The sequence below is a fragment of the Stegostoma tigrinum genome, chromosome 23 (genome assembly GCF_030684315.1).
Source record: "Stegostoma tigrinum isolate sSteTig4 chromosome 23, sSteTig4.hap1, whole genome shotgun sequence".
Classification (NCBI taxonomy): Eukaryota; Metazoa; Chordata; class Chondrichthyes; order Orectolobiformes; family Stegostomatidae; genus Stegostoma; species Stegostoma tigrinum.
The window spans coordinates 6521226-6547449 of NC_081376.1; the positions used below are offsets into that span (position 1 = coordinate 6521226).

Below are 26224 nucleotides of genomic sequence, written 5' to 3' on the forward strand. Positions count from 1 at the left end.
GACTAATTTAGTTTGGGATTACATTCAGCATGGACTGTTGGACTGAATGGTCTGTTTCTGTATTGTATGACCCTGTCACAATGATATGGATTCAATATACACATATTCAACATGCTGTTGGAAGCTAGGCCTGCTCTCCACAATTGGGTCTTTGGCCACGTACATGTTAATGCACGGAGCTGATCTCGTGAGGACATTTCTGCAAAATTCAATGACCCTCATCATGTATTGTGGGATTGTATATATTGCATTTTGCCATCAAAAAAGGGCATTGCTGATTGGTTTTGTACAAGAGCACTCAATTGGTTGATCTTCCAAAGGTTTCCTGGGACTTTGTGGAGTGAATTTGTCCAGCTAAATCTTCAGCTGGTAGCATGGTTGAAGATACATGTCCAGATCCCACAGGTGCCCCAGCAGACCAAACAAAGTGGGAATTGGCCCGGAAATTTGAACTTCCAATGGAAATTCCTCTTCTCCTCAAGCCACTGAATGAATGATTTTCATGCTGGACCAGAAGCAGTATTTAGCTGGCTGACTCACACAGGGACTATTCCAACCGTCGGGCACCTCTCACACTCATACACCAGTTAGTCACTCACACTCACCTGAGCCAATCAGGTGGCCACACAAGCCAATCCTGAACCTGATTCCAAGAACCACCTGACTGCCCACTGAACCGATCAAAGTGGTCCACCAGCCTAATCCTGGGAAAAAATGAGCAAATCGCAAACAGCTGGTTACCAAGATAGTTCACTGGAATCAAACCTGGGCCTCTGGCACTGTGAGCATTGCTAACACACTTTTCCATCCCTGGCACTGGCTCAGTACCCAAACAAGGCTGGGTCCAAGTAATGAAATCTTAGAGTTAAGTACGACTATGAAAAATCCCCAGGAAGAATATATTACGTGGATAAACAAAATGTTGAAGAAATTAAAATAGACCATTGTGCTTTGCAAATTTCATCATTGAGAAGTGCCAGGAGGAGCAGGAAACTTAATTTCAGTGATGTGCCTTATGCAAGACTGTATGGTGGGCTGTCAAATGCAAGCAGATTTTTGCTTTATGAGGTAAATTTTTCCCTTGAACTTGGAAAGCTGAAAAAGAGAAGAGGAGTAGTTTAAGACAAACACCTTCATGGCAGAAATGATTATTCTTGTTGAGGTGATACATAGGGAGATTTTCTTAGTAAAAATATTGGAAGACATGCCATATAAAGTATTCAACAACAATACCCATGGGGTGCTGCACCGATAATAAATCACTTTGGAATAATGTACATTCAACAAAATGCTTGACTGAACAAAGACTGAGAATTGATTTGCAGTCTTAAACAGGTGCTGGAGAATGGAGAGATCTCTGGATTGAAATGGGTGCAAAGTAGCTGTCAACTATATGACTGTTTAATGCAGAAAGGAGTAAAATTTATGAGACTAGTAGAAATCCTAGAAGGTGTTTGGAACACTAACATGCATGAGAAAGGAGGCGTAAAATGTAATTACAGAATGTAATTCTGCTAAATATGTTGTCATTTTCTACTTTTAAAAATTTTGTTTTTCTTTCACTGTAATAGTATGTATCAGTTTATGAAGAGTCTAATAACGCAGAGGATTCACGAGATTAACATTGCTTGAGCCTTCGTGATGTCTTGTTAGATGTTCTGGAAATCTCTCAAATTGTTTCCGATATCCACTTCACAGCTTCAGCAACAAGTATATCCCCCTCAATCAACATCAGTGCTGTGCTGGCACACAAACAGCGTTTACTGCTGGGGGATGGGATTAAGGCAAACTCTAGCCACCAAAAGCTATTTTCAGGTTCTTTAGTAAGCGTCGCAGGCATTTTAAGTGAGAACTAACTGTTTAATGAGCCTCTGGGTAGCTACATATCACGAGATCATCAGCTCCTTTACCAAGATGTTTTCTTGTGCTCGGGCTGTACTGAACAACACATTTCCAGTTAAAAGCGCATTGTGACCACATCAGAGGATCTTAATCATATAAACGCGATTTCAAAAACCGCCGCAAAGACTCAGATTAGCACACAGGTATGTAAATTAGGTGCAACGTTCCCCAAATGATGGAATGCAGCAGCAACTTCTGCATCAACATTCAAGTTAGTTTCACCTCTTTGCAGTTCACCCTGTGCAAAACGGCAGCTGTGGATTATCTCCGCGGCGTCTCTGTCTATGTGTTGTCGAGCCCCACTTGTGTATTCAATGTGGAAACATGAGAGGAAGTTTGGAATATTCTAAGCAACCGTCTGAAAATGTCCTTTTGTCTGATGTGATGTATCGACAGCAATGTCTCAATGGAATTGGAGAATGTTCGGTTGACCCTCTCCCTAAGATGTAAGCGTTTTTGAATTGCACTAAAGGTCCATAATTATATTCTCCTTCTTATTTGGGAGCTTGAGAGGCCAGAAAGTCATTTTGAACAGTGAGTTGAGAAAACACTTCCAAGAACTCATGCGAATTTAGATACAGGAACAGCCAGCCCCTAATTGCTACTACCCAGAGAGACGGGGTGGTGTAGCAGAAACAGGTTTGTTCAGGCAGGAATAACTTCATTCATACAAAACAAAACAATTCTCAGTGAATAGATCATTAACACCAGCAGGTCAAACAGATGGGAGAAATAGGCTGGAATGAGGAGGCTAAAATTGTTTCAGTTTAATAGGAACTGCAAATGCTGGAGAATCTGAGATAACAAAGTGCAGATAGGGCTGGATGAACACAGCATCAGAGGAGCAGGAAAGTGCTGCTTGGTCTGCTGTGTTTATCCAGCTCTACACCTTGTTATCTCTATCATACTGAAGAAGGTAACTTCAAAGCAATATAGACATTTTCTGAAAAAATAATGAGTATTGTTTCACCAGTAAAACAGGGAGCTTTAGCATAACAAAAAGGATTAACTCTTCACTAAGACTGGAGTATCTGTAGGGTTGTTGTTAATGGTTGAAGTTTTCTGATGTCTGTAATAAGTTTGCTTCAAATTGTACTTGTACAGTGTAAAAGGGTTTGCATTTTTTTTCTTTTGTGCAACAAGCTTCTATCTTCTTTCATCAAAAGTACACTGGCAGGGTCTTCTGAATCTGTTCCATCACTGACCTCCATGGTGAACATGAAAGATAGCTCATGACAAAATCTGTAAACTAAGTTTACCTGGTGGCCACTGGTAAACAGAATGCTGTCCCCAGTGCCAGTACAGTGTGAGTGTGTGAGTGTCAGTGGTCCTACATTCCCCGAGATAGTAGGAACTGCAAATGCCGGAGAATCTGAGATAGCAAGATATAGAGCTGGATGAACACAGCAGGCTAAGCAGCATCAGAGGAGCAGGAAGGCTGATGTTTCAGGCCTAGATCCTTCCTCAGAAATGAAGAAGGGTCTAGGCCCGAAACACCAGCCTTCCTACTCTTCTGATACTGCTTGGCCTGCTGTGTTCATCCAGCTCTACACCTTGCCATCCTACATTTCCTCACAGCTGTAATAAAAATGGTGTGATTCATCACTTCCCTGGAAAAACACTCAATATTATGAGATCCTGTGGAGGCAATAGCCTAGTAGTATTGCCTCAAGATTATGAATCCAAAGACAAAAACAGATGTTGCTGGAAAAACTCAGCAGGTTTGGCAGCATCTGTGAAAAGAAACCAGAGTTAATGTTTTGTGTCCGTGACCTTTCCTCAGACCTGATGTTAGCTAGGAAAATGTTGGTTTATATGTAGAAGGTTGGGTGTGGGGAGGGGTAACAAGTAAACGTTAGGTGGGGATAGAGCCTAAAGAGAGAGGAGTAGTTGGACTGACCAAAGGAGTGGATAACAATCTTGTTTAGGAGAGTGAATAGCTGTTAATGGACACTGTTAATGGCTAACAATAGGTAGTGTATAATGGCACACTGTGTGGTAACAAGACCTGGTATGTGGGGTTTTGGGCACCAAAATGGGAGAGTTCAGGCCTTAAAATTATTGAACTCAATATTGAGTCCAGAGGGCCACAGGGTCCCCAAGTGACAAATGAGGTGTCGTTCTTCTAACTTGTGCTGTGCTCCTGAGAAGGGGACAGGTTGAATCTGCCATGGCAGATGTTGGAGTTTGGATCCAATGAAGTATTTGGAATTGAGAGACTAATGATGACCATGAATCCAGTGTCGATTACCAGGAAATATCCATCTGGTCCATTAGTGTCCTTCAGGGAAGGAAACTGCCATCCTTATCTGGTCTGGCCTACATGTGACTCCACACCACAGCAATGTGGTTGACACTTAACTGCCCTCTGGGCAATTAGGGATGGGCAATGAATGCTGACTTAGCCAGCGACACCCTCATCCCATGAATGTATGAAAAAGCAAAGTGCCCACAACTAAGACATCAGCATTTCCTATTTTCAACCTGTCTCCCAGTAGCTAAATAGAGAAGAGGTGCCGCTCCCTTAAAATGCTTGAAGTAATTGTAAGCAGCTATTTGCAAATCAAATCCAATGTCCTCTGATAGAAAATTGCTTGGTCGAAAGTCATAACGAGAAAAATAACCATTTCAGTTTTTCATTCTAATGACTTTAAATCTATTATTTTATAATATAGGAGCAGGAGTAGGCCATTCAGCCCCTTGAGCCTGTTCCACCATTCCATGAGATCATTGTTGATCTGTGCCCTATCTCCATATACCTGCCTTTGGTCCATCTCATAACATAGTCCAACCTGGAGAGGTAGACACAGGGGGCAAGTGAAGAAGCATGGAACAATTAGCCTTTTTGCATAAAGAAAGAGTTAGATTTTTGCATGGATCAAACATTTGTTGGTAAAACCAATGGCAGTTCCTGTAAAACTAATTTATCTTTACCTAAGTCCTTTGAATTTGTAGATAATGGAATCTGCACTGTTCATTGTTGCCAATAAGGGTCACGAGATTCCCTTATAACTTTGTATGTTGAGACTGAACAGTAAATGATAATTTGGAAACCACAGGAATTGCCTGTTGCAAATGATTGGCGGCTTTGTGAGGAAGGTTGTCTCACATGTTTAGCATTTAGGGCCTGTTTTTCTCTCCAGAGTCAGCATTGCTGTAGAATCCTCCACTGGTACCTGTACAAGGACTAGATAGCAAACCAGCAACAAAACCTGGAGCAGAAAGTGGGAAGCTCTTCAAGGCTTGTGAATTCTGGAACAAATTGCAAAATGTCTTGTGTATCACAAAGGACATTAACGTTAATTTGGCTACGGACTGAAATAAGCAATAAGCAATCAGGTCTGCAGATAATTAATGGGGAAAGCATAATCTCAACGAACTACACTGGTACAAATTATGCAGAATTGAGCAATGAAATCTCCAAGATTTCTAGAGTTCAGTGGGTGTTGAAAATAGGATAAATGGGAAGGCATGCATTTCGCAACAAACTCCATTCTGTGATTACAGATTCAGGGTGTAAATTCTCTCTGTAGAATATATCTGTCATTCCATTGTTGCTGGCTGTATACCAACAACACTCGGCCTATGAAATCTTCAATCATCTTGGCAACGCTAGGCAACCCAGATGTTCATGGAATACTTTAAGATTCTGGTGTTTGAAACAGCACATGTGCTATATAAAGCTTCTCTGCTTCTTACATGAATGCTGCATCATGGCAGGCTAGGATTTTCCCACTGTTTCTGTCTGGTCAAATACGAAACTTCATTCTAAAACAAAAACCAAAGACTGCAAATGCTGGAAATCTGAAATGGTTAATAAGAAAACAAAAAAACCCCACAAGAAACAACCTGGCAACATCTATGGAGAGAGACAGATACAGCACAGAAATTTCCTCAGCTCCTAAGGGAAGGAGGTAATAGTGAGAGATATGGGAACATGCAGTGAGATGTAAAGAAATCAGACCTTCAGTGTCAAGAACAAGAGCTTGATTTTCAACTGGCTCAATGAGTACCTTAGTAGCCAGCAGCAAGCATTTAATCTCACTATCAACTAATCTCACCTTCTTTCTATGTAGTGTGCGGTTTTCCCAGGTTTCGCTGTGCATCAAGAGGTCTTTTTTTTTGCCCATGGGGACAGGGTGAACTTCTTTGCATTAGACAGAGTTTGGGTGTTAATGTAGCATTAGACGTCAACCACCCTGAATCAAGGGTATACTTCAATATAAGACACATTGATAGAATGAGCCTCTAACCTGAGACAAGCAAGCACTCGTGAATATTTATGTTGTCTGTCACATATAGACACACACACACACACACACACACACACACACACACACACACACACACACACACACACACACACACAAGCAGACACGCACAGTGGGGCAACATGTCTGGGAGCGAGGCCCTATTACAAAGCAGTCCCTGTAAATTGACCTTCCGTAATCTCTTCATCAAAGCGCTAAGTTTTGACTGGACTCGTGGACACAATTTTGAAGGATTGGTGAAACCCGGTGCTCACCAGGATGCTCTTCAGAGGTGAGTAACACTTTGCCAATATAACTTCTGTTCTCCTTGGGATGTTTAAGAGACTGATTAACTCTGACATGGTAGACACTGAGCCCGGTCTCAGCTACAATGGCAGCCAATCCGACAAAGTCAGAAGTCATGACGCCAGGTTATAGTCCAGCAGGTTTAATAGAACATAGAACATAGAACAGTACAGCACAGAACAGGCCCTTCAGTCCACGATGTTATGCTGACCATTGATCCTCATGTATGCACCCTCAAATTTCTGTGACCATATGCATGTCCAGCAGTCTCTTAAATGTCCCCAATGACCTTGCTTCCACAACTGCTGCTGGCAACGCATTCCATGCTCTCACAACTCTCTGTGTAAAGAACCTGCCTCTGACATCCCCTCTATACTTTCCTCCAACCAGCTTAAAACTATGACCCCTCGTGTTAGCCATTTCTGCCCTGGGAAATAGTCTCTGGCTATCAACTCTACCTATGCCTCTCATTATCTTGTATACCTCAATTAGGTCCCCTCTCCTCCTCCTTTTCTCCAATGAAAAGAGTCTGAGCACAGTCAACCTCTCTTCATAAGATAAGCCCTCCAGTCCAGGCAGCATCCTGGTAAACCTCCTCTGAACCCTTTCCAAAGCATCCACATCTTTCCTATAATAGGGCGACCGGAACTGGACTCAGTATTCCAAGTGCGGTCTAACCAAAGTTTTATAGAGCTGCAACAAGATCTCACGACTCTTAAACTCAATCCCCCTGTTAATGAAAGACAAAACACCATATGCTTTCTTAACAACCCTGTCCACTTGGGTGCCCATTTTAAGGGATCTATGTATCTGCACACCAAGATCCCTCTGTTCCTCCACACTGCCAAGAATCCTATCCTTAATCCTGTACTCAGCTTTCAAATTCGACCTTCCAAAATGCATCACCTTGCATTTATCCAGGTTGAACTCCATCTGCCACCTCTCAACCCATCTCTGCATCCTGTCAATGTCCCGCTGCAGCCTACAACAGCCCTCTATACTGTCAACGACACCTCCAACCTTCGTGTCATCTGCAAACTTGCTGACCCATCCTTCAATCTCCTCATCCAAGTCATTAATAAAAATTGCAAACAGTAGAGGCCCAAGGACAGAGCCCTGTGGAACACCACTCACCACTGACTTCCAGGCAGAATATTTTCCTTCTACTACCACTCACTTTCTTCTGTTGGCCAGCCAATTCTGTATCCAGACAGCTAAGTTCCCCTGTATCCCATTCCTTCTGACCTTCTGAATGAGCCTACCATGGGGAACCTTATCAAATGCCTTGCTGAAGTCCATATACACCACATCCACAGCTCGACCCTCATCAACTTTTCTAGTCACATCCTCAAAAAACTCGATAAGGTTTGTGAGGCTTGACCTGCCTCTCACAAAGCCATGTTGACTGCATTTAATCAAGCCATGCTCTTCCAGATGGTCATAAATCCTATCCCTCAGAATCCTTTCTAACACCTTGCAGACGACAGATGTGAGACTTACTGGTCTGTAATTGCCGGGGATTTCCCTATTTCCTTTCTTGAAGAGAGGAATTACATTTGCCTCTCTCTAGTCCTCAGGTACGACTCCAGTGGACAGCGAGGATGCAAAGATCTTCACAAGTGGCAAAGCAATTGCATTTCTCGTTTCCCAAAGCAGCCGAGGACAAATCTGGTCCGGGCCTGGCGATTTGTCAATCTTAATGTTTGACAAGATTTTCAGCACATCAGCTTCCTCTATCTCTATCCATTCCAGCATGCACACCTGCTCTTCAAAGGTTTCATTCACTACAAAGTTCGTTTCTTTTGTAAAGACAGAAGCAAAAAACTCATTTAGGGCTTCCCCTACCTCCTCAGACTCCACACACAAGTTCCCTATGCTATCCCTGATCGGCCCTACTCTTTCTTTAACCATTCTCTTATTTCTCACAGAAGTGTAAAATGCCTTTGTGTTCTCCCTAATCCGTTTTGCCAAGCCTTTCTCATGCCCCCTCCTGGCTCTCCTCAGACCATTTTTGAGCTCTTTCCTCGCCTGCCTGTAATCCTCTAGAGCTGAGCTTGACCCTAGCTTCCTCCACCTTATGTATGCTACCTTCTTCCTTTTGACGAGAAGCTCCACTGCTCTCGTCATCCAAGGTTCCTTTATCTTACCCCTTCTTGCCTGTCTCAGAGGGACATATTTATTCATCACTCGCAACAACTGTTCCTTAAACAGTCTCCACATGTCTATAGTGCCCTTACCATGGAACAATTGCTCCCAGTCCATGCTTCCTAACTTATGTCTAATCGCATCATAGTTTCCTCTTCCCCAATTAAATATCCTCCCATTTTGCCTAATCCTCTCCTTCTCCATAGCTATGTAGAATGTGAGGCAGTTATGGTCACTATCACCAAAATGCTCTCCCACCACAAGATCTGATACCTGCCCCGGCTCGTTTCCGAGCACCAAGTCTAGAATGGCCTCTCCCCTCATCGGCCTGTCAACGTACTGAGTTAGGAAACCCTCCTGAACACACCTTACAAAAACAGCTCCATTCAAATCTTCTGCTCGAAGGAGGTTCCAATCAATATTAGGAAAGTTAAAGTCACCCATTACAACAACCCTACTACGTCCGCACTTTTCCAAAATCTGCTGACCTATGCTTTCTTCAATCTCCCTGCTGCTATTGGGGGGCCTGTAGTAAACCCCTAACGAGGTGACTACTCCCTTGCTGTTCCTAATTTCCACCCATACTGACTCAGTAGGCAGATCTTCCTCGACAATGGAAGCTTCTGTAGCTGTGATACCCTCTCTGATTAGTAGTGCTACACCCCCTCCTCTTTTTCCCCCCTCCCTATTCTTTTTAAATGCTCTAAACCCTGGAACATCCAGCAACCATTCCTGCCACTGAGAAACCCATGTCTCTGTTATGGCCACAACATCATAGCACCAGGTACTGATCCATGCTCTAAGTTCATCACTTTTATTCCTGATACTCCTTGCATTAAAGCAAACACACTTTAGCTGATCCCTTGGTTCCTTCCCAGAAAAATCCTTCCCACTAGCTGGTCTACCTCTTGCTACTGCCTCACCTGCATCAACTCTCACCTCCGGTATACAGCTCAGGTTCCCACCCCCCCGCCATACTCGTTTAAACCCTCTCGAACTACTCGAGCAAACCTTCCACCCAGGACATTGGTCCCCTTCCAGTTCAGATGCAACCCGTCCTTCTTGTACAGGTCCCACCTTCCCCAGAAGGCATCCCAATTATCTACATATCTGAAGCCCTCCCTCCTACACCAGCTGCGCAGCCATGTGTTAAGCTGCGCCCGCTCCCTGTTCCTTGCCTAGCTATCTCGTGGCACCGGTAGTAAACTAGAGAACACTACTCTGTTCGTCCTGCTTTGCAGCTTCCATCCTAACTCCCTGAAATCACTTTTTATATCCTCAATCCTATTTCTGGCTATATCATTAGTGCCAACATGTAACACGATTTCTGGCTGTTCGCCCTCCCCTTTTAGAACCTTATACACCCGATCTGAGACGTCCCGGACCCTGGCACCAGGGAGGCAACATACCTTCCGGGAATCCCGATCCTGACCACAAAATCGCAACATTTTGGAGTGCTGTTCCGTCAAGTGAAGTGGAGGGAAGCACACAGGCTCAGAATTTTTAAGTCAAGAAATAATGGTAAAATAATCCAGGTAATTAAGTGACGAAAGATAAATACAAATGGTGTGAATGGTGTAATGACAGGCTGAATAACAAGTCTTTGCATGTGATCAAAAGTGTCAAATGGTGTGAGTAAAACTTCAACAGCTGAAGGGATTGTATAGAATCCCTACAGTGTGGAATGGCCCAATAAGTCCGTGCTGACCATCACAGTGTCCCACCCAGATGCATACTGCAATATCCCACGTAATCTGTACATCCCTGAAAACTGTGAGCAATTTAACATGGGCAATCCACCTAGCCTGTATATCTTTGGACTGTGGGTGGAAACTAGAGCACCTAGTGGGAGGGAGACCCACGCAGACACGGGGAGAATGTGCAAACTCCACGCATACAGTTGCCTGAGAGTGGGAAATGAACCCGGGTCCCTGGTGCTGTGAGGCAGTAATGCTAACCACTGAGCTGCCATGCTGCCCCTACCTTCTCCCCTCGGAGGACCTATGTTCCGAGTAATTACAAAAAGTTAAAAATATCATGGTGCTAGAGACAAACCAAATGGCTGGAATGACATGATAGCTGTAAGAGTTGCATGACAAGTGTCTAACCAAGGTAATGAATAATCTGAAACTGTACAAACTAATTGAGTTTGAGAGATAATACCAAGTTATCTAGGTGATGGTGTCAAAACAGGACAGTGCAGAAGATTTTACACAACAGTATGACAGGGTTACACGTCGTCTGACATGGACCTAAGATCACAGTTGATCTTGTGGGTATGGAACTTGGCTTCAGTTTCTGCTCCGTGATTCTGTGTTGTTATGCATCTCGAAGACTGCCTTGGAAAATACTTACTTGAAGATCAGAAGCTGAACCTCCTTGACTGGGAGGGAACACACTTGCCTAGCAATGGTTACATGGTGTCCATTAACCCATTGTTGGAGCACTTCCATGATCCCACCAATATACCATGCCTCGGGGTATCCTTACCTGCAGTGTACAAGGTAGTTAACATTGGCCAAGTCACATGAGTGTCATGTGACTTCTGATGTTGCCCACCCCGGTCCAACACTGGCATCTCCACATCAAACCAATCAGCCAGCGATTGATTGAAAGTGCATATATAACTTTACAGATGTTGATAGGTACGAAGAAGTGATGCCTGTGAAACTGAAGTGCCGTCAGAGTATTTTAGATTTCCTTTCTCTCCTCTTGTGTCTAGGTGCAGTTCCTAGGCTCTGCAGCTAGGACGGAGGGAGCTTGCTCTGTAGCAGAGCATCTTGGCTTGGAAGGTTTGGGCAGATGACCGTGGGGGAGTTTGTGGCTCCTCTAACCAATCACGTTGAGCATGTCCAGATGCAGGCACACCCTCTTCATCTGCAACTTCCACAGGTTACAGGATCCTTTGTCAAGGGAGGAAATGGAGGAGCCAAGAGGAACATCCACTGTGCCCTGAAAGGAAATTGCTGGGATCTATCTCAGATTCGTCCTCTGGTTGGGTACCTCCTGGTATTCCCCTGCCTCTGAGGGAGGAAGGGGCACCTGGAGTAAGGTCAAGATCACTCATCTTCCTTCTTGCCTTTCCATTGCTTCTATGTACCATTGGCTGAGGTGATGGGTGACAAGTCTGTGTACATTTCCAACAGCCACTGAGTGTTCTCCTGGAACTGACTCTCTGCGGTAACCTAACCATGGAGACACCCAGATGCAGCATGGGACTTTTAAAAAAAAATTCATTCATGGGATGGGGGCGTCTCTGGCCTGGCCAGCATTTATTGCCTGGGGGACAATTAAGAGTCAACCACATTGCTATGGGTCTGAAATCATATGTAGACCAGACAAGAATTGTAGATTGTCTTCTCTGAAGGACGTTCATGAAGCAGGTAGGTTTTTCCCCTGACAATCAAACTCTTCTCTCCAGATTATTATAGAATTCAAATTCTACTGTCTGCCATCACATGATTTGAACCCAGGTCCCCAGAACATTACCATATCTCTGGATTCATAAACTAGCAATAATACCACTAAGCCATTGCCTACTTCAACTGATAACATTGATTCCTCCATTCTTCAGTCTAGTTTATTGAATATCGTGGAGAAACTTGCCTGCTGTTACTCCAACTGCATCTGTATATTTGCATAAACCAATCAATGGCTGACGTCAAGGCGTCATCAGTTGTTTGTGGACATGCAGATGCCTGGTCTGTGGCAGTCCTCTGAGTGCCAGTGATCTGGGCTGGTTTTTCCTTTGCCCAGCAACAGAGAGATGGCGGCGATGTGCTCCTGTATCTAATCGAGGTGTCGGCGTCAGAGCTGGTGCAGCAGGCAGCCTTGCCAATGTATCTTCCGAGGGACCTGTGGCTTCGTCCTCAAAGGGTGAAGAAAGGAGCTGATGCGATGAGGGGCTGACCTCTTTCAGACAGAGTCTGTATGAGGGCTGGTTGTGCCTGTATGAGAATTCATTGTGTAACAGCACTAGAAGCTTGAGCACGTTATGAACATGTTGCAGTGGTAATAATGGGACACCAGTGCCATGTATGGCCTGATTCCACACTGTAGGGCTCCTGCGATTTTAAAATGTAGGTCACATTGCAATGTGGCACAATCCATTTAACATCTCCACACGCATTTCTCAACTGAAGCCATTGGACAGTGGTCAGAGGTATAAATCCTGATTATTTCCTTATTTCTCAACTCCAGAGAACTTAGAATCTCAGCATCTATGGAGGGAGAGCAAGCTAATGTTTTGAGTCTAGATGAGTCTTCAGTGGTGCTGAGGTCAAGTGTGGAAGAGTGCTTCTTGGACTGAATGTCATTTAGAAAGAGCTTACACTGCACTCCAGTGGTTCACTCAATCATTGCACCTTCCATTTGAGGCTGACTGGAACTATTCTTGTTAACTTCTGCAATATCCTACTGTTAGAAATTCACCACAGACAGGGAGCAGGTAAACACTTCCTGAGTCTCATTTGCTTCTGACATTGCTTTGAGGTCAGATAATGGAGCAGATCGTTGTATTTCTAGCAATGCCTGCTTTACCTGCATGAATGGATTGGACCCACAGTTCATAAATGACTCATTTCATGACAACAGTGTTTCAACTATTTACATGAAAACTTTGTTGCTATCTAGCAGTGTACATTGAGTTGTAAGCATTCATTCATCTGAAACATTGTCAGCTCACTTAGCATAAAACCACATTCAAAATGCATTGAACACGTTCTCTCAACATGAAGGGGTTAGAACCATCACAGTGGTAAATGGGAATCTGGAAAATCACTTTCAGATGAATGATTAATCATACCTTTCATAGGGCTGAATTTTATCAGAGATTGGCAAAGCGTCAATTTCATGAGGGTTTCTCTCTCCATGAGACCCGATGGGTTTTATTGTCGTGTTCGTCTTGTTAGATGCTTCGATGGCACCCAACTCATGCTATCTTCCCCTGACCAGAGGAGATGTATTCGCCACTGTGGAACCTCCTGGTGTCACAGCCCAGTTGTGTACCAGGTCAAGTGCTGCCAATCAGGACTTGTCCCCCACCACTGTGCTCACTGTGGAGGAGGAACCAAAATGGAACGCTCTGCCAAGCACACAGGTGGCACTTCATTGTAAATGTAACTGCGTGAGGCCCTGTCACAGGGAGAATTACTCTGTCTGCATTGCCTAGTATAGCCCAGCATCTTCTCATTGTTCAATGTGGGACTGTCCCATCCTGCAAAGATGTCAGCCCATTGAAAATATTCATTTTTATTCTGCAGCAGCAAAAACAAAGAGGAAACAAACAAACAGAAAGCTGCTTTTGTTTCTGGGAACCAACTGCAACCACTTGCCTTCTGAGTAACAGCAAGTTTACAATGAATGAGTGATTACTGCTGTCAGTGAAGTTCTGACCTGGAGCAAGCTGTGAGTGAATTACAGGCAGGTATTTGCCAGCATTTGCAATAATCGACTGAAATCCCTTGTGAGGACCTCACTAAAATCTGATCAAACCTGAGGGTCATGGGGGAGAACTAGTTGCTGAACTGATAGAATCCCAATAATGTGGAAGCAGACTATTTAGCTCATCAAATCCCCATTGGCCCTCCAAAAGAGCACCCCACTTGGATCCAACCTACCCCCCACATCTCAGTAATCCTGCATTTCCAACAGCTAGTCCATCTAGCCTGCATGTCCCTGAACACTCTGGGCAATTTAGCACAGAGCCAGTCCACCTAACGTGCATGTCTTTGGATTCTAGGTGAACCTGGAGGAAGCCCACACAGACACAGGGAGAATGTGCAAACTCCACACAGGCAGCTGGCCAAGAGTGGGAATTGAACCTGGGTCCCTGCTGGTGTGAGGCAGCAGTGCTAACCACTGAGCCATTATACCACCCAGCCTCAGCCCAGAACAGAATTTGTGTGCTGCTGGATATGCTCTGAAGTGGATGTTATGTCACGGGAATGGAGGAAGATAGTGAAGGAGTTAGAAATCCCTTACCCAGGCCCTCTGCATCCTTTTTTCAGAATTGTGCATATCATATGTTCATTGTCTGTCATTTTTCTTTAATTGTTATCTAACTGAGGGTATTTAACCACAGATTGTTCCATGGCAATTCAGAATGTTTATTCTTGTGATACATTACAGAACAGTACAGCATGGGAACAGGCCCTTCAGCCCACCATGATGCTACTCTAAATTAATCCCATCTGCCTGCATGTGCTCCATATTCTTTTGCCCTGCCTGTTCATGTGTTTGTCTAAAAGCCTCTTGGATAGTGCTATTGTATCCGCTTCTCCCACTTCCCTGGGCAGCTGTGTGGCATTGCTGCTTTTGGCGTTGTGAGAATCGCTGCATTTTTCTGTGGAAAACTCTCATCACCCCATTGAGTTCTTAAAGATAACACTTCACCAGCGATTAAAATTTGCGATCTTTGGATGGGTAAATGGTCATGTCATTCAATCAGTAGGTTATGAAACAGGTTCATCAGTGGAATAAGGGTTCCATTGATAGTTGTAAACACTTTCAATTAATCAGGAATTGTTTGGAATGTGCTGGACATCTCCCTGATCTTCGCAGAAACATAACAGAGTTAATGAAAGCTCTCTGGTAGATAGTTTGGAGGATCTGCAGATAGTGTGTTCTCGCTGCACTCTGCTGGATGTTTCACACATCACTAGTATCTGACTGAAATGACACACACGTATAAACACTGAGTGCACTCATTACCTCGAGAGCCATCGCAGCATCCCTACCATCATTGCCTCAGGCCCTACCGTGGAGCACCATTGAGATAGCTGAATGTTTCCCTGCTCTGAAACATGGTATAGAACATTTCCATTCTCACATTGATCATCCTCTCCCTGCATACACTCTGGAAGGCATTGGTTGGTTCTTCTGGATTACAGGCACAAAAGATTCCACATTCCTCTTCTGTGCCTGCTGTGCCTCCGTTGTTGTACTCCCTACGATAGCTAACACGCTTGCCAAAATGTAGAAGTTCCTCCTCCAACACCAAAACAGAAGTTGCTGGAAAAGCTCAGCAGGTCTGGCAGCGTCTGTGAAGGAAAAATTCAGAGTTAAAGTTTCATGTTCCTCAGAAAGTTCCTCCATCAAATGGCTTGAATCAGCAAATGATGTTGCATTACTTGTTATAGGAAGAGTTCAACTTATTTTAAGTCCGATTAGAGGCTCATGTCATATATGTCATCACACAAACATTGCTAAAATGTCAACACATTTTGAAGTAACTTCTATCACACCTATATCATAGAATCATAGAGATGTACAGAACGGAAACAGACCCTTCTGTCAAACTCATCTGTGTAGACCAATGCCCTAAATTACTCTCGTCCCATTTGCCAACATTTAGTCCATATCCCTCTAAATGCTTCCTATTTAGCAATTGTCCTCAGTGGTTAGCACTGTAGCCTCACAGTGCCAGGGACCTGGGTTCGATTCCAGCCTCGGGAAACTGTCTGTTTGAAGTTTGCACATTCTCCCCGTGTCTGCGTGGGTTTCCTCCGGGTGCGCCGGTTTCCTCCCACAGTCCCAAGATGTGCAGGTTAGGTGGATTGGCCATGCTAAATTGCCCGTAGTATTCAGGGGTCTGTGGGTTATAGAGGGTTGGGTCTGGGTAGGATGCTTCAAGGGGCAGTGTGGACTTGTTGGGTCAAAGGACCTGTTTCCACACTGTAGGGAATCTAGTCTAATCTAATCTAAACACTTGTATAACTCTTTTATTGTTCCTTAATTATTAGCTAGAGATAATGGACAGTTGTATGATTTTGTTAACTTCTATAATGTGGCAGCGTGTGGTACGATTTAACCACATGGATTTAACCACGTACCACTTACTCTTCCTCCTCCTCTGCCAACATTATTAAACACTTCTCTTCTCCAGCCCCTTACAATTCTGAAGGAGAATCATACTGAGTTTCACCCAGAGGGTAGTGTGTGTACGGAACGAGCTGCCAGAGAATGTGGTGGAGGCTGGTACAGTCCCAACATCTAAAAGGCACCTGGATGACTATATGAATACGAAGGGTTTAGAGGGATATGGGTCAAAGGGGACTAGATTTATTTAGGATATCTGGTCGGCATGGACGAGTTGGACCAAGGGGTCTGTTTCCATGCTGTACAGCTCTATGACTCACATAATTCAAAACATTAGCTCCATGTCTCTCTCTACAGATGCTGCCAGACCTGCTGAGTTTCTCCAGCACTTTCATTCTCTTTTGTTTTAGTTTGGATGTCAGATAGTCCTGGAAATTACATCAAAATTCATCTATTTTTTAAAAAATCATCCAATTGGTTACTGACAAATGTTGCCTTAGACTCTGAGCATTGATTCAGCAGATTGGGTGACCTTTTGGAGGTTTATAAAATCATGAGGAGCATAGATAGGTTGTTTAGCCAAAGTCTTTTTCCCCAGGGCAGGGAAGTCCAAACTAGAGGGCATAGGTTTAAGGTGGAGGGAAAAGATTTAAAAGGGACCTAAGGGGCAACTTTTTCACACAGAGGGTGGTCCGTGCATGGAACGAGCTGCCAGAGGAAGTGGTGGAGGCTGGTACAATTACAACATTTAAAAGGCATTTGGGTATACGAAGAGCAAGAGCTTAGAGGGATATGGGCCAAATGAGGGGTATCTGTTTTGACACAGATGGGTTGGATCGAAGGGTCAGTTTCTCTGCTGTATGATACTATGACTAACATCAAATAGCTAAAAATCACTTTTTTTTTCAATTGAAAAGGGCAATAATTGCATCCAAAGATCTTCAGAATATCAGACAAACATTCTAAGAAGATCAAGGCTGGTTACAGGTCTGCGTCTAATTGTTTTAAATCCCAAGTTATGCTAGAACGTAATGATCAAATCTGCAGTAATGGAAAACAATTCTCAATGCCACAGGAAAAGCTGCTGAATCCATTTGGAAGCCAAGAGTTTAATATTGCACAAGTTGTGGAAATGTGGCAGTTCAAAGTCTCGGAAAAGAAACAAGGCCACTTTAGTTTCAAACACCTCTCCAAGTTAATCAAAATCACCTGAGTCTCGAGGGCTATAAAACCAGTGGAATAGAATACTTAAGCAGATGACTGTAAACAGAATTTGAGGTAGTTTCTATAGGCACAGGAAATAATCAGGGATGGTAGGATCAACAGACAAATAAACAGGTAAACGTAATAAACTGACAGAGAAACAAGTGCACAGCCAGATGGAGGCAGTGCTGGAGGTACAGAGGAAAGTGTAGGTGAAACATTGGACAAACCACAGAGGTTATAAATGGTCAGGCTCTGTCTGATATAATGGCTGAGAGGAATTGAATCAGTAGCAAGGCTTTGTGGTGGGACTGAAAATAATTACATTGGCCTCCTCCTGTTTAAGTGGAGCAAATCAAGATTTATCCGAGACTGGATGTTAGATAAGCAGGTTGACACCAACAACACAAATTTGCATTTATGTATCAACTTTAACGCAGTAGGAAGGAATGCACTGCTGGAAATGTGGTGGTTCAACTGAAAGCATTGTATGATTATTTGGACAGAAATGGTGGGCAGGAGATTGGCACCAGGTGATAGATACAGTGCAGGCACCGATGAGGCCATTCACCCCAGTCTGTACTGTAACATTTCTTTCATTCTGTGAAATATGTTAAGATGCTTCACGGGAGTGAGAGCAAGTAAAATCCAACACCAATGCATGTGCATGACTAATATGCCAGATTATGCACTATGGTCAAAGTGGTATGTTTGAACAGGCATCTTAAAGGAGATTAGGGTAGTTGAGTGGAGATGCTTAGGGACAGTATTTCTGAACGCTGAACTTGGATAATATTGTGGTCACCAGTATTTTTTTCCTTTATTCATTCAGGGATGAGGGCATTGCTAACCAGACATTAATTGCCCGTCCCTAATTGCCCAGACAGCAGGTAAGTGTCAATCACATTGCTGTGGATTTGGACACACATGTCGGCCAGACAGGTAAAGATGTCAGTTTCCTTCCCTAAAGGTCATTAGTGAAACAGATGACTTTTTCACAAAAATCAACAACATCATTGGTCATCATTGGACTCTTACTTCCCAATATTTATTGAATTCCAATTCCACCATCTGCCATGGCAGGATTCAAACTCAAGTCCCCATGACATTACCTAAGTGTCTGGATGAACAGCCCAGCAGTAATACCGCCAGGCCATCGCCTCCCCTAATTGTGAGACAAAGGAAATTGAGAATTCTCAAAAAGCCAGAGTTCGAGGAGCACAGAACTCTTGGAGTTTGTAGGCAGTGCAGAAATATAAAGAGTTAAGCTCACAGATAGATTTGACATGATGGGAATATCAATTCTGAAGCATTATAGAATTGGCAGTTGATGTGTGTTGATGAGTATAACTCAATCTAAGAATATTATCATGATCAGGCTCTGGGTGTAATTGATAGAATATAACTTAAAACTTTGCTGGCACAAACTAACGAGTGTTTATTGGTGTATATTAATAACTGTTTGCACTTTTAATAAAGGTTTTAGCAGGATTCCACGAGAAGCTTTTCTCCTCTGGTTCCAGTGACATTTAATCTGCCACCGTGGACAATGTACTTGAATTGTTAATATTTTGTACCACACCTCCTCAGAGGACAGTCCTTTTGAATTTACCTAATCGATTGTTCAGCTCATCCTCCTTGCTGACAAGTTGCAAGTCTGTGGAGGTTTTGCTAAGGAGCAGTTCTAATTGTGGATGAAGTAAAGTATTTCAGTGATTTCTGTACACTCAAGCCAAAATGTGGCAGCCATCTGGCTTTGTACATTTAATGCAATGCTTCGTGGGCCTTGGGATTGAAAGGCGGATGACTGGAGAAACTCTGTTCTGAGCAGGCTTTATGCATCGGAGAAAATACACACTCCTTTCCAAGCTTGCAGTGTAAAATTTATCTTGTCCTAAACCATTGTGTTGCTGGTCTTAAAATTTCATTTAAGTTCGATCATCTCATCTTTCAAGAGTGATCAATATGAAGGTTCTCGAATTAGTTGGAACCAGTTGTTGAACAGGAGATGAAAACTCCCTTTGGTGGCACACTATTTTTAAATGCACTCCCCGGTGGCAGGACTGGTGCTCTGCGTTAGTGACAGGAGAGGCTTGATAGTGTAATGAGGTTTTATCACCACAATGGAGACATCACTAAATGGTGGTGAGAGTGCCCTCCAGCTCCGACTTGTGATAGACCCAACCAGGCCCACAGGTATTTGGCACCCCATGCAGGGCATCTGCTCTGGAATCTACATGTTTTTCAAATTCCTGGGTGCCCCTGCCTAATTTTTCCTGGACAGTTGAAAGCTCCTTCTGAAAATGAAGTCAGAGCAGTAGGCTTTTAATGACCTCTTCATATTTAGTGGGTTCTTGACCAACCTCTTCACCTTCTTGAAAATTGGCACAGATGCTGATTGTATTCATCAAGCTTCTGAGCAAGTCCAGAGGCAGTCCTGTCCAAAATGGAGGTGATGGCCTAGTGGCACTATCACTGGACTGTTAATCCAGAGACCCAGATAATGTTCTGGGGACCCGGGTTTGAATCCTGCCACAGCAGATGGTGAAATTTTGAATTTGGGAAAAAAAATGTCTGGAATTAAAAGTCAAATGATGACCATGAGTTGTCAATTCATTGCCCAATGTCAGAAAAAACTCATCTGGTTCACTAATGCTCTTTATGGAAGGTAACTGCCACCCTTACCTGGTCTGGCCTACATGTGACTCCAGCAATTTGGTCTCTGGGCAATTATTGCTGGCCTAGCCAATGATGCCCTCATCCTGTGAATGAATTTTTTTTAAGAAGTACTGACACATCTGCAGTGTACAATTATCTCTGCAAGGCCTTGGGCAAGGGTAAAGGTTTTTCCAGAGGTCTGCGCATGTCGAGTTTGGCTATAGCCAAGATCTGCTAGCAACTAGTTGTTCCGTTTGCTGTAGCAGGCATTGTGTGAGTGTGTTCTGGTGGGCTGATGGCTTTTAACTTTCTTCTCTTTATCAACTACAACTGGGACCCTTAGTAAATGCTTCACTGACAGCTGCCACTGTGTATAATTCTCAAGGTGGGTCTTGGGGTGCTTTTGGGAGAGGAGAGTTGGAAACAATTCTGGTGCAAACAAATGAGCATACACTATTTACTCTACTTAGCAGGAGCCTATTAGAAACTTCTTTCAGTAGATTCCAGTAACATGTGAACTGACAACACTTGTGATGCACTCTAACAATTCACATGAAGGTAATTAACTCTTTAATAGAGCGTTGAAATACATACCAAGCAGAGAGGACGGGCACTAAAAGATTGGGTAAGGATTTTGAAGACTGACTTGAGCCGCTTTGGGTGCCTTAAGATGATAATGTTAAATTTGAGGCCTTGCAGGACTACAAGGCAATGGTACTCAGTAACTGCAGGTATGGTGAGTGGATGGGAATTACTGTGAGTGAGCAAATGAAGGTCAGGGTTTTGGATGCGTTCAAATTCATGGAGGTTAGAAAACTGACCAAGAATGTTGTACAACAGTCTAATGGCCTGAAAGGGTTAGTGTTGAGGAGTGCCTCTCGATACTGCCCATTATGATGTTGTCACATGACCTCAGGCAGGAGGACAGCTCTGGATCTGAAGGAGGGAGACTAATGTCGATGTAATCCACACAGTCCTCACAACAATGGGACCCGTTCTGAGGAAGGGCCACCGCTCCCAAAACATTAGCTGTGATATTTTCTTCACAGGTGCTGCCAGACCTGCCGAGCTTTTCCAGCAAATTCTGTTTTTGCACAATCATACCTGTGTAACCTGTACCTGATTACAATGACCTACATTGCGTTTAAGTAAAGACTGTCTTCTTAAGCAAGCAAGGAGTTTTCATCTCTCTTTCCAGACCAATTAAGATCCCTGACTAAAAGGAAGACAGTGGCAGTAAATCTACCTTTCACCAACGTGATTGTGGTGAGGATCCATCCCAAGGCATGGTGAGCAGAGGAGGATCTTCAGTGAGCTTTCAAGAAATCTTCAGACACAGCTCTCAGAAGGATGGTCAAGGGAGAAACAGCAATAGAAAAATGCTCAAAGAGCTGACTGTTCAAGAACTCTCCAGAGTTTGTGGCAGGATGCTGCGAGGGTTGAAATACAATCGATATTAAAAAGTTGGGAGGAGATGTACAGTGGGACACATGACCAAGGAACTGCAGCACTGGTCTCTCAATGTAGTTAAAAACTGCACTGGTTGCCAAAGGTTAGAATTATCGTAGAATCTCTACAGTGTGGAAACAGGCCCTTCAACCCAACAAGCCCATCCCGACCCTCAGACCATCCCACCCAGACCGTTCCCCCTAATCCAGGCATCCCTGAACACTACGGGCAATTTAGCACGGCTAACCCACCTAGCCTGCACATCTTTGGACTGAAGGAGGAAACCGGAGCACCCGGAGGAAACCCACACAGACACGGGGAGAATGTGCAAACTCCACATAGACAGTTGCCTGAGGGTGGAATCAAACCCAGGCCCCTAGCACTGTGAAGCAGCATTGCTAACCACTGAGCCACTGTGCCATTCAGTGAACAGCTGCCAGAGGTTCTGTAGGTAAAGTTTGAAATCTAACAGGAAAGGGAAGAAAGGATAGAAAAAAACTTAGTATTCCAGCTGGAAATGAGAAAATAAAAACAACTAACAGCTCAGACCATGAGTCCCTACCATGGTGGGGTGAAACCACTAACCACGACTACAGTATGAGAAATCAAGAGGCACAGAAACTAATTTAAAATAAGGTCATGAACTCAGGAACTGTCCAAAACCAGAAGTGAAACAAAAAAGGGGCAAATTCAAAGACTAAATTAAACAAAGTCTGTGGCAGATGAAAATTAAGAGACCATTCAAGCTGCAGAAGAAAGCGAACGATCCATTATTTGATTTCCATTAAAAGCTCTAAGAATTTATTGAGACTGCAGCCAGTGGATAGTCAATCAGAAGAAACTAGAAAACAATGGGGATTATTGCTTTCAATAGTGCTGCAGACATTGTGAACCATTGAGGGCCATCTATGGAAGGCATGTGATTCATCTTATAGAGTCACGAAGGGTAGGATTCATTAAACAAAGCCACTAAAGAGAAAAGGAAGTGCTGGTTAAGCACAGAAAGGGTGTAAATCATCCATTTCATTTGCAATGAGTGCGAATTCTCCACTTTGACTGCGTAAATGAGAGCAATCTCTTCTGTACAGCAGAAGAGCACTATTACACTGCAGAATTGAAATGCTGTAATACAATGAGGAAAAAGCACTTTTGAGATTCAGCAGAATTAAAAAGCGTTTAAAGTATGGACAATGAGTCATTATGCTGGGAAGACATGGGAATAAAAACAACCTGATGGTGAAAGCCAAAAGGAGCAGAGATTTGGGCATTTTAGAGAAAATAGTTCTTAAACCTCATAGTTGCTTCCAATCCAGATACTTAGTCAGAAGCTGAACAAATAAATATGCTTTCATATTCAGTTGGGACTATAGTTCACAATGTTATAATTGCCATGACATAAGAAACTACTGCATTTTTATAACATCAAGTTCAGCGAGACTTTAATATGTTTAATCTAACAGCAAATAAAGTCCTTGAAAGAACAAGATGTAGCAGAAAACTTCATGCATGGGAATCCATAAAAATTAATAACCTCAACAAGTTAATGTGAAAATTTGACGGTGGAGCTTTGAAATCAAAATTCGTAAGAGATAGAGTTGTTGTTGAAGCTATTGATGATACTTTGTCAGATTTATTAATGTTCAAAGACAACTTGACATTAGAGAATGCCATTCAAATATTGAGTGAAGCAGAAATCTGGAAGGAAAGCAGATCAATCTTAAGAGGGGATCAACCTTATCATAGGAGATTAGCAAAATCCAACCACTACTTAACATACAAAAAGATACACACAAGTAGAGAGAACAAATGGTCACTACTGGCCAGTTTCAATGCTGTGGAGCGAGGAAACTGCCCAGGTATAATTAAAACAATTGGTCCACCCATAAAACAGTTGGTCACTTCCAGTGGATGCATAGGAATAGGATAAAGTTAGAGCAGCAAAAATTCAAATACCTGTTCACACAAAGTTGTTCATTAGGTAGAAAAGTCAAAGGTAATCCTAGGGGAAATAGATGATCCAAGTCAAGAACTTTGGCCAGGTATTTATGTCAATTGACAACTCACTAATTTTAAGCTTGATACAAGAATGAGTGTAACTATATTATTAGATAGTTTGCCATGGCTGAAAAATTAGTGTTTAGTCCCTCAACAGTGAAACTGCATGATTTGGAAGATATACCACTGAATACTAAAGTTACAAGTGAATGGCTGACCCCTTACTCTGAGATTATGTCTGATGGCCCTAGATTTGAGGGGAAAACAACCTCTCTGCCTCTTTCTCATCAATTTTCCTAAGAATCTTGTATGTTTGAAAGGAATGGTCAAACATGGAACAACGGGTCCAATAAATTTGCGTTAAGGGGCAACTGGTAGAAGATTTTAGAGAACCTCCTTGACTCATGAGAATGCAGAGTATGGAATCCATTGAGATGAGCTATTTTGGCATTAGTGATTTTTTTTCATCATATGGGTAAGAGATGGTTGCCTCGCAGCCATAATTAGCTCTGTCCAAATTCAACAGAAGCTCACAAGTGACCCAGAATGTGTCACCATTTGTCAGTATGTGCTGCAGGATGCCTATAACAAAGGTCTAATATGTTGGCAATGTGCACATACTTTGAGCACCAGCAGTATTTCACGATCATAGATCACTACCTGGTGCACTCCAACTTTGTGTCAGGAAGATGGCCTGGAAAGGATTCACCCGGGTCAACTCACCAGGTGCAGAGCCAAAGTATGGACAACAAGGTGGTGGCCTGACATCTCCAAAGACATTGAAGATCTAATAACCAGTTGTCAAACTTCTGATTAGGTAGGGCTGGCAGATATGCATATTCCATTCCTATCATCGCTGAAGAAAGTTCTGACGGACAGACTGAGCAAGGTTTTCAAGGAGATGTAAATGACGAGAAAGCCAATGAACAGCCCAATCCACTTCAGCTAACTAACTAATTACTTCCCTGATGCTTGTCAAAGTGTAGTACAGCTTGGCAAAGTGACAGACTCAAGCTTGATGTTAGATGCTGAGCTGCCTCGGAATAGACAAGTTCAAACAAAGAATTTCATTTCCTGACCTTCTGAAAAAATTTAGCAGTAACAGTGCCAAGAAAGAAGTTATCCTCAAATACTGTAACTAAGGGAGTGTTATGGATCAGACCAAATTTCCCCCAAAATATATTAAAATGGCCTAGACCATAACTTTTTATTACTTTTAAAGGCAAGAACCAGACGTTGTGTTCTAGATGCAATTTGCTTGGTCAAACTACCACTCTTGAAGCAAAACACATTTTATTCATACACTATAGTTAAAACACAGTAAAGAAATTGGAATAACAACTCTACTGGAAAACTTAACAGAAAATAGATTATTTAATTTCTAAACACTGACTGCATTCCAACCGGAACTCCATCAACAAACACATTGATTTGGAGCCAATCTACCATCCCCTGAGAAAAAGAACAGGAAATGATATCACCAACCCAAGGAAACCTAACCAGATAAATAGAAAGCAGGACATAACACCAGCGCTTCGTCGGAGGCTCACTGATGATGTTACCTAGAATGGTGACAAAACGTCTGAAAACTAACCTTCCAGCTCAGTGAGCAAACTCACATCCAAACACTGACTGTTCCACTATAGTAACATCCCATAAACACACCTTTGGCAAAGGCAAATTCAGCAAAATAGATTGTCCCAGATGTAACTCTACCAGCAAGAAGGGAACCCCTATCTTTTAGCTGTAACAGAGAGAGGAATAGGAGCTTCCACATCCAGCTTCCAGAGCCCAGCAGCAGCTGCTACTGAGAAACTAAAACTAAACATCCTGTTTGTATGGGAGCTTGACCCCACCCGTTCAGCCTGCTTCTATTGTTCAAATTAAAAGAAAAACCAAAAACCTCACAAATGATTTACTTTATTGGCTCTGAGTAGACTGATTGGCATTTCTGTCTCAACCTTTCTTTATAAAAAAAATCAGGCCAAATACACATCTTAAAACCATGGTTTCGACGCAGGGATAAATATATTGGTTTTACCAATGATGCATTTGCTAAGAATGAATGAAACATTCAACCTAATGAACAAATTGAAACAAAAAGGCTTGATGCTTCTGCACAGGTTTTCAGGTAGACTGCAAAGGAAAAGTCTACTTGTGCAGATGGAACATGTGGTGTATATGACCACATGGAAGCCACTGTTGTGAAGCGACAGCCAACATTCACAAATTTGGAATATTGTCAGGAAAAAAAACTGCCTCTTTCAGAGATCCAGCATAGTGTGAAAATGAGGCAAAATTGCCTGGTACTAAGTCGAAGATACTACAATACACATCTGTTTCAAAGGGAATTCATGAGATTTTAACAAAACAAAGCACTGCGGATGCTAAAAATCTGGAATAAAAATCTGGAAGATACTGGGGAAACTCAACAGGTCTGGTAGCATCTGTGGAGAGAAAGCAGAGTTAATGTTTTAAGTGCAGCAACCCTTCTTCAG

The 26224-nt window shown here is 43.0% G+C and overlaps 1 long non-coding RNA gene across 1 annotated transcript in view; it reads left to right on the forward strand.

Annotated features, from left to right (window-relative positions):
• Nucleotides 1–1932: 1932 nt before the first annotated feature.
• Nucleotides 1933–26224, forward strand: part of LOC125462111 (uncharacterized) — a 43079-nt gene continuing 18787 nt past the window's right edge. Inside the window, exon 1 of the long non-coding RNA XR_007249602.2 lies at nt 1933–2045. This is a non-coding gene — a long non-coding RNA (uncharacterized LOC125462111). The remainder of the gene's footprint in view (nt 2046–26224) is intronic.